This window comes from Chlorocebus sabaeus, chromosome 23, assembly GCF_047675955.1.
Source record: "Chlorocebus sabaeus isolate Y175 chromosome 23, mChlSab1.0.hap1, whole genome shotgun sequence".
In the NCBI taxonomy this organism is placed as follows: Eukaryota; Metazoa; Chordata; class Mammalia; order Primates; family Cercopithecidae; genus Chlorocebus; species Chlorocebus sabaeus.
Genome location: NC_132926.1, coordinates 26833087 through 26842154, shown reverse-complemented (window position 1 = coordinate 26842154; position 9068 = coordinate 26833087). Strand labels below are relative to the sequence as shown.

Below are 9068 nucleotides of genomic sequence, written 5' to 3'. Positions count from 1 at the left end.
AGGAGTCAAATCGCTCAGAGTGGAAGAATATGAGGTGAGTTGTTCAAGCGTGCAGATTGTGAAGGTCCCTTAAGATGGGTTTATAAAGTTGAGGCAGCAGGACAGAGTGGTTAGGAGCACAGCCTCTGCAGCTAGACTACCTGCTCCTCCACTTACCAGCTGTGGGAGCCTGGACATGACAATTTCCCAGGGCCCTTTTTTACATCTGTGCAGCGGGGGTAATAAGAGGATCCACTTCATAGGGCTGCTCTGCGGACAAAGTGAGTTCCTGTAGGCAAAATGCTTATAACAGCAGGAGCCTAGGAAGTGCTCAACAAATATCTCTAGGGTGTCAGGAGGTAGCAGCCTTTCTTGGCTGCAAGAAGATGGCCAGGAGAGTGGTACTCAATCTCTGTTAGCCATGGTGCACTCAGTAATCCAGGAATTCAATCGAGCTGATTTAGAACTTATGTAATTGTTCAAGCTCATGTGGCCGGTAGGTGGTAGAGCCAGGATTTGAACCTAAGCAGTCTGTCTCCAGAGTTAATGGGCTCGGTCATTATGCTGTGCCACCTCTCTTCAGCGAAGAAGAGATCACAACACATTTGTTGTTGGGTTTTTTTTTTTTTTTTTTAATTCTTTTTCCTGCTGTTCACCCTTTCCTCTTTCAGATGTAGGAATTGACTAATTCTCAAAGGGAAAGGTAAATTACTCAAGTGAAAATAAAAGCACCAAACAAAGTTCAGAATATGTTCTAGCCCCAAGTGGAATGGCTGGAGGAATTGGGAATGATTAAGCCTGGAGGGGGATTATTTGGGCAGAGGATGAGTCTTTGTGTACTGAGGACAGCTATGGTGAAAAATACCCAGTCTGTTCTCCATGGCTGTAGAGACCCAATTGCATTGAGTGAGAGGTTATCCAGAAAGACATTCTGGTTCAGTGTTAGGACAGAACATTCCAGAAGACGTCACATAGTGGCTGCAGTGAACTGAATGCTTGTGTCTTTCTAAAATTCATATATTGAAATCCTAACTCCCAATGTGATGATACTAGAATGTGGAGCCTTTGGAAGGTAATTAGGTTGTCAAGGTGGAGCCCTCATTAATGGGATTAGTTCACTTATAAAAGGGACCCCAGAGAGCTCCTTTCCAGCATGTGAAGATACAAGAAAGCAGTCATCTGCAACCTGGAAGATATTCCTCACTAGAATCTGACCATGCTGGCACCATGATTTCAGACATCCAACCTCCAGAACTGTGAGAAACACATTTCTGTTGTTTATAAGCCACGTGGTTTATGATATTTGTTATAGCAGCCCAAATAGATGAAAGGCAATGGCTGAGAACTTAAATTCAAATCATACGAATTCTACTTCCACTCCTTACTATTTGTGTGACCATAGGCAATTATGTAGTCTCTCTGAGCCTCCAGTTCTTCATCTCAAAATAAAGAGGAAGGCTTAGTGGTATGTGTCTCCTAAGACCAATATTATCTTTAAATGAAATAGAGCAAGTAACAAAGGTTAACACAGCACTTGGCTTATAATAATCCCACAATGTATGTTGACTATAAAGCTGGGGTAGATTATGAGCAAATGGAAACATTTCTTTGAGTAAAGAGAATTGTTTCTTTATATTTTATTCCTCTCTAGATGCTTTTTGTTTAAAATGTTTTTGGAACATCATTTATCCATCCTTTCATTCATTTAGTGAATAGACATTTCCTGAGCACCAACTAGTTGTAATGCTCTGAGGGCAGAGCATGAGAATATTGAACAGTCTGCTTACATTCCAATGAAGGAGGCAGGTATGAAGAAACAATTACCCATTTCGTCATTTAACTGTAATTGTAATATATGCTGTGAAGGATAATTCTAGAGCCACCACTAGAACATTTAACAAAGGCACTGATCTAGCTTTGGCAGGGACATCATGGGGCCCTCCAAGGAAGTAAGTTTTGAGCCAGGTCACCTCAATGCGATGCTGTGATTTGTAGCCAAAGTTCTGTGTGAACCCACAGAAGGCAGTTATTAGGAACTCTTAGATGACTCAGGAAAGTGTCACAAATGATAGCATTTCAGCTTTGTCATGAAGGATAAGGAACATTTCCCCAGGAAGAAAAAGTAAAGAAGAATGTTTGTTGTACAGGACTTTGTAAAGACTTGGAGAAAATCTCAGAACAGGAACTCAGATAATATTGATTTTGTTTTGAGCAGACAGTATTAGCAAAAATTAAGTTAAAACCTATTCTTTAAAGATTTTCACTGCTGTGTTATTTATCAAGGAAAATTGGAAATAACTATAAAAATAATTGTCTAACAGTTGTGGAAATTTAAACTAAATTAAGTTGTGGAAATTTAAACTAAATTAAGCCCAACAGGACTTTCTACATAATACTATAAATATATTAAATATATTCTTCAAGAGCCTGTGGGAAATGGGAAATGGGAAATCTTATTTAAAATACCAAGGGAAAATAGAGAGACTCAAAATTGCAGTTATCACGTGAGCACAACCATATTATTTCAACCTACGAATATTATTCTGAGAAACAGAAAAGGAAGTAAATATAGAAAAATTATATCAGATTATTTTAAAGTATAGAAAGTTTTTTTCAATTTGTATTTTTAAAATTTTAATATTCTTTTTGAGAAAGGGTCTCACTATGTTGCCCAGGCATATCCACCCATTGTGCTTCCACACATGCATGGCCAGGAAGTTGCCCATTCCTCCTGGGACCCCAACCATTTAAAGCAGTTTCAGGATCCTTGACACAGTGATGCAGAACCTTTCAGGATTTGCTGGAAGCCACAGCCCAGCCTCTTGATGCATACTGAATTTACCCAGAGTGAAGAGGAGACCCTTTCCCTTGTGTGGGGTTTGAATACTGTGTTCCTAGCCTTTTTCTAAGCTCTACATTAAGTCTATATCCTGGACTTGAGGAGTCCTGACAGGTGACAGGTGTATCTTTGTGCAACAGGAACCAATAAAACAGGTATATCTTGGGAACTGCCACTGGAGTGAGAAAAAAAGAGGTTTTCTACAGTTGTAGAGTAGATGATAGCACTTGTATTAGGCTGTTCTAGAATTGCTATAAATAAATAACTGAGGCTGGGTAATTTATAAAGAAAAGAGGTTTAATTGGCTCATGATTCTGCAGGCTTTATAGGAAGCATGGTGCTGGCATCTGCTCGGCTTCTACGGAACCCTCAGGAAGCTTACAATTGGTGGAAGGTGAATGGGGAGCAGGCATATCACAGGATGAAAGTAGGAGCAAGGGAGAGAGAGTGACTGGGGAAGGGTCACACTTTTAAATGACCAGATCTTGCAAGAACTCACTATCATGAAGACAGCACCAAGCCATGAGTTATCTGTGCCCATAATCCAAACACCTTCTACCAGACCCCACCTGCATTGGGGATTGCAATTCAACATGATATTTGGGCAGGGACAAGTATCCAAACTCTATCAGCACTGGAGTTATAAACTGCATCTGCTAGAAAATACTGAGCAATATCAAGTTTTTATCCATTGCTCCAAATGCAGCAAGAGAACTGAGCTTTACCTCAATACTCAAGAAGCTGCAAGATACCACTGAGCAGAGAACAAAAATTGAAACTGGGGACATGTTCTGAATCAGAGGCTATGTCCGCACATGCAGAGAAGAATGAGAAATTTATGCCACTGCTTATTATAAAGTGGACGATCCAGTGTGGAACATTCAAATTGCAAGGGCATTTGAGCTGCCCGTTAATCTACAGGAAAGTTTAGACCAAGCCTTTCCATAGCCCAGACTTAGAGAAAGAAGCACTAAGCAATCCAGGTGCCCTGGCCCTCACTAGTCTCATGTATTTGCTGAACGAAAAAGCCAAAGAATTCCCCATGGAGAACAGAGTGCAGACCTTTGACCAACAGGAGTTGGAAATGGTGGAGGCTTTGCTGTCCCTTGCTAACCAGCCTCTTACTGACAGCACCTGCTCTGACCAAGGGAATTTTAAGAAGGATATCACTTTCAAGGCAATTTATAGCATATTTTAAAATGTTATGCAACAGCTGCAGGAAAAAGGACCTGTTTTCCAGAAAGATGGTGGTTTTCATAACCTATGCTGTGTAACCAGAACAGACAAAGACCTGCATAGGAAAATCCACTGGATAATTCAGGACGACTGCCAGAAACCAAATCACTGGAAGAAGGGCTGCCACTTCCTGCACATCTTGGCCTGCACTCACCCTGATCATCTGCCCAGTCCTAGGTAGGGCTATGCTGCAGCAAGTTCTGGAGCTCCTGGAGGACCAGAGTGACCTCATCAACACAATGGAGCACCACTATTCCTGAGCAGTGGCCTTCTCCTCCTGGCCTTCTGAGCAGAGACCTGAACACATGCCTACCAGCCAAGGAGGAGAAAGACAAGGTAGGATTCAACCTCAGGCTCTGATTTTAAACATCATGTGGAGCTTATATGCCTAGAAGCAGTTACCTCCTTCTAAACTATAAAATATGGCAAAACACCACCACCACCACCACCAAAACTCCTGGGCTCAAGCCATCCTCCTGACTCAGCCTATGGAGTCTCTACAGGTGTGTGCCACAACATCCAGCCTATGTACTAAGTTTTCTATAAGAAGAATGTATTATTGATTTTGTGGTTGGTGGAAATAAATAACTTTTCCTTTCTTTCTTTTTATGGGAAAGCTCTCCTAATCAACTTTACCTAACAGGAAAACATCTACCAATATCATTTCCTCTCTGAGGTGAAGCTTGATAGGCATCCATTATTCACTCTTTAACATTTAAAGATTTGTTTAGAATGAAAAAAAAAATATTTGACTGGGCGCAGTGGCTCTCACCTGTAATCTTAGCACTTTGGGAGGCTGAGGCAGGTGGATCACCTGAGGTCAGGAGTTCAAGACCAGCCTGTCCAACATGGTGAAACCCTCTCTCTACTAAAAACACCAAAAAAAAAAAAAAAAAAAAAAAAAAAAAAAAAAAAAGCCAGGTGTGGTGGTGGGCACCTGTAATCCCAGCTACTCAGCAGACTGAGGTAGGAGAATCGCTAGAACCCTGGGGGTGGAGGTTGCAGTGAGCCGAGATTGCGCCATTGCACTCCAGCCTGGGCAACAGAGCAAGACTGTATCTCAAAAAAAAAAAAAAAAAAAAAAAAAAAAAAAAAAAAAAAAAAAAAAGTCTTTGAGGGATCATCAGTTAAATCACTCAATACTGAAATCCTGTATGAGATTAGCTATACAAGGCTGACCTGACACTGAAGAAGCAGAACACAAAGCAACACGGAGCAGGCGAGTTTTGACAGAAGAGAAAGTTCATTTTGGAGAACAGGGGAGAGAAAGAATATATGAAATGATCCAGGATGATAAACCTCCAGGAAAGAAAAAAGCCATCAAAGCAAAAAAAAAAAAAAAAAAAAGAGATAAAAAGAAACAGAAAATTATAGGCAATAAAATTCCCTAGTTTGACAACCTTGGATCAGGTTTCCCACCCTACATAAATTCTCTAGCCCTCTAAGTAGGTTTGCCCATTCGTGGGTTGGTCTGCCTGTCTCTGTGTCTTCATCTTTGTGTATAAGTGTGTGTGCGTGGGTGTGTGCATGTACTCCCTCTTTGTTTTCTCATATATTGCAGATAATGACTTAATTTCCTTGGCTAACAACTGATTTATAGGTAGAAGTGTTTGGGTGTCTTTGCAATCACAAACTGCTCTGCTAGTCCAGGATAAGGCCAAGCAGGGTACAGTGGTGCCAGTTATCAGGCAAGGCAGGAGGTCAGGCAATTGCTTACCATTCATTCAATTGAACAATCTAGGACCTGGAGGTCGTCTTCCTCTTCTTTTACCCCCTCATGGCTCACATCCCATCATTTCAAAGTCTTGCCTATTGATCCTCAATCCCTTTCTCTCTGTCTTTACTACTACCACCTTAACTCAGATTATCAGTGGTCCCCTGATAGGACTCCCAGGATTGAATCAATTATCCACATAGAAGCCAAGGTCTTATTTGTTTATTTATTTATTATTATACTTTAAGCTCTAGGGTACATGTGCACAACGTGCAGGTTTGTTACATATGTATACACGTGCCATGTTGGTGTGCTGCACCCATTAACTCATCATTTACATTAGGTATATCTCCTAATACTATCCCTCCACCCTCTCCCCACCCCATGACAGATCCCAGTGTGTGATGTTCCCCTTCCTGTGTCCAAGTTTTCTCATTGTTCAATTCCCACCTATGAGTGAGAACATGCGGTGTTTGGTTTTCTGTTCTTGCGATAGTTTGCTGAGAATGATGGTTTCCAGCTGCATCCATGTCCCTACAAAGGACATGAACTCATTCTTTTTTATGGCTGCATAGTATTTCATGGTGTATATGTGCCACATTTTCTTAATACAGTCTGTCATTGATGGACATTTGGGTTGGTTCCAAGTCTTTGCTATTGTGAATAGTGCTGCAATAAACATATATGTGCATGTGTCTTTATAGCAGCATGATTTATAATCCTTTGGGTATATACCCAGTAATGGGATGGCTGGGTCAAATGGTATTTCTAGTTCTAGATCCTTGAGGAATCGCCACACTGTCTTCCACAATGGTTGAACTAGTTTACAGTCCCACCAACAGTGTAAAAGTGTTCCTATTTCTCCACATCCTCTCCAGCACCTGTTGTTTCCTGACTTTTTAATGATCGCCATTCTAACTGGTGTGAGATGGTATCTCATTGTGGTTTTGATTTGCATTTCTCTAATGGCCAGTGATGATGAGCATTTTTTCATGTGTCTGTTAGCTGCAGAAATGTCTTCTTTTGAGAAGTGTCTGTTCATATCCTTTGCCCACTTTTTGATGGTGTTGTTTGTTTTTTTCTTGTAAATTTGTTTGAGTTCTTTGTAGGTTCTGGATATTAGCCCTTTGTCAGATGAGTAGATTGCAAAAATCTTCTCCCATTCTGTAGGTTGCCTGTTCACTCTGATGGTGATTTCTTTTGCTGTGCAGAAGCTCTTTAGTTTAATTAGGTCCCATTTGTCGATTTTGGCTTTTGTTGTCATTGCTTTTGGTGTTTTAGACATGCAGTCCTTGCCCATGCCTATGTCCTGAATGGTATTGCCTAGGTTTTCTTCTAGGGTTTTTATGGTTTTAGGTCTAACATTTAAGTCTCTAATCCATCTTGAATTAATTTTTGTATAAGGTGTAAGGAAGCGATCCAGTTTCAGCTTTCTACATATGACTAGCTAGTTTTCCCAGCACCATTTATTAAATAGGGAATCCTTTCCCCATTTCTTGTTTTTCTCAGGTTTGTCAAAGATCAAAGATCAGATGGCTGTAGATGTGTGGTATTATTTCTGAAGGCTCTGTTCTGTTCCATTGGTCTATACCAGTACCATGCTGTTTTGGTTACTGTAGCCTTGTAGTACAGTTTGAAGTCAGGTAGCGTGATGCCTCCAGTTTTGTTCTTTTGACTTAGGATTGTCTTCGCAATGTGGGCTCTTTTTTGGTTCCATATGAACTTTAAAGCAGTTTTTTCCAATTCTGTGAAGAAAGTCATTGGTAGCTTAATGGGGATGGCATTGCATCTATAAATTACCTTGGACAATATGGCCATTTTCATGATATTGATTCTTCTTATCCATGAGCATGGAATGTTCTTCCATTTGCTTGTGTCCTCTTTTATTTCATTGAGCAGTGGTTTGTAGTTCTCCTTGAAGAGGTCCTTCACATCCCTTGTAAGTTGGATTCCTAGGTATTTTATTCTCTTTGAAGCAATTGTGAATGGGAGTTCACTCATGATTTGGCTCTCTGTTTGTCTGTTATTGGTGTATAAGAATGCTTGTGAGTTTTGCACATTGATTTTGTATCCTGAGACTTTGCTGAAGTTGCTTATCAGCTAAAGGAGATTTTGGGCTGAGACGATGAAGTTTTCTCAATATACAATAATGTCATCTGCAAACAGGGACAATCTGACTTCCTCTTTTCCTAATTGAATACCCTTTATTTCTTTCTCCTGCCTGATTTCCCTGACCAGAACTTCTAACACTATGTTGAATAGGAAAGGTGAGAGAGGGCATCCCTGTCTCGTGCCAGTTTTCAAAGGGAATGCTTCCAGTTTTTGTCCATTCACTATGATATTGGCTGTGGGTTTGTCATAAATAGCTCTTATCGTTTTGAGATACGTTCCATCAATACAGAATTTATTGAGAGTTTTTAGCATGAAGGACTGCTGAATTTTTCAAAGGCCTTTTCTGCATCTATTGAGTTGATCATGTGGTTTTTGTCTTTAGTTCTGTTTATATGCTGGATTATGTTTATTGATTTGTGTATGTTGAACCAGCCTTGCATCCCAGGGAAGAAGCCCACTTGATCATGGTGGATAAGCTTTTTCATGTGTTGCTGGATTTGGTTTACCAGTATTTTATTGAGGATTTTTGCATTGATGTTCATCAGGGATATTGGTCTAAAATTCCCTTTTTTTGTTGTGTCTCTGCCAGGTTTTGCTATCAGGATGATGTTGGCCTAATAAAATGAGTTAGGGAGGATTCCCTCTTTTTCTATTCAGAAGGAATGGTACCAGCTCCTCCTTGTACCTCTGATAGAATTTGGCTGTGAATCCATCTGGTCCTGGACTTTTTTTGGTTGGTAGGCTATTAATTATTGCCTCAATTTCAGAGCCTGCTATTGGTCTATTCAGGGATTCAACTTCTTCTTGGTTTAGTCTTGGGAGAGTGTATGTGTCCAGGAATTTACCCATTTCTTCTAGGTTTTCTAGTTTCTTTGCATAGAGGCATTTATAGTATTCTCTGATGATAGTTTGTATTTCTGTGGGGTCGGTGGTGATATCTCATTTATCATTTTTTATTGCATCTATTTGATTCTTCTCTTTTTTCTTCTTTATTAGTCTTGCTAGCAGTCTATCAATTTTGTTGATCTTTTCAAAAAACCAGCTTCTGGATTCATTGATTTTTTGAAGGTTTTTTTGTGTCTCTATCTCCTTCAGTTCTGCTCTGATCTTAGTTATTTCTTGCCTTCTGCTAGTTTTTGAATGTGTTTGCTCTTGCTTCTCTAGTTCTTTTAATTGTGATGTTAGGGT

General features: G+C 40.1%; 1 pseudogene; it reads left to right on the top strand.

The window, feature by feature from the left end:
- The first annotated feature begins 2804 nt into the window (after positions 1-2804).
- LOC103244849 (CST complex subunit STN1 pseudogene) lies at positions 2805-4314 on the top strand (annotated as a pseudogene).
- Positions 4315-9068: the final 4754 nt, after the last annotated feature.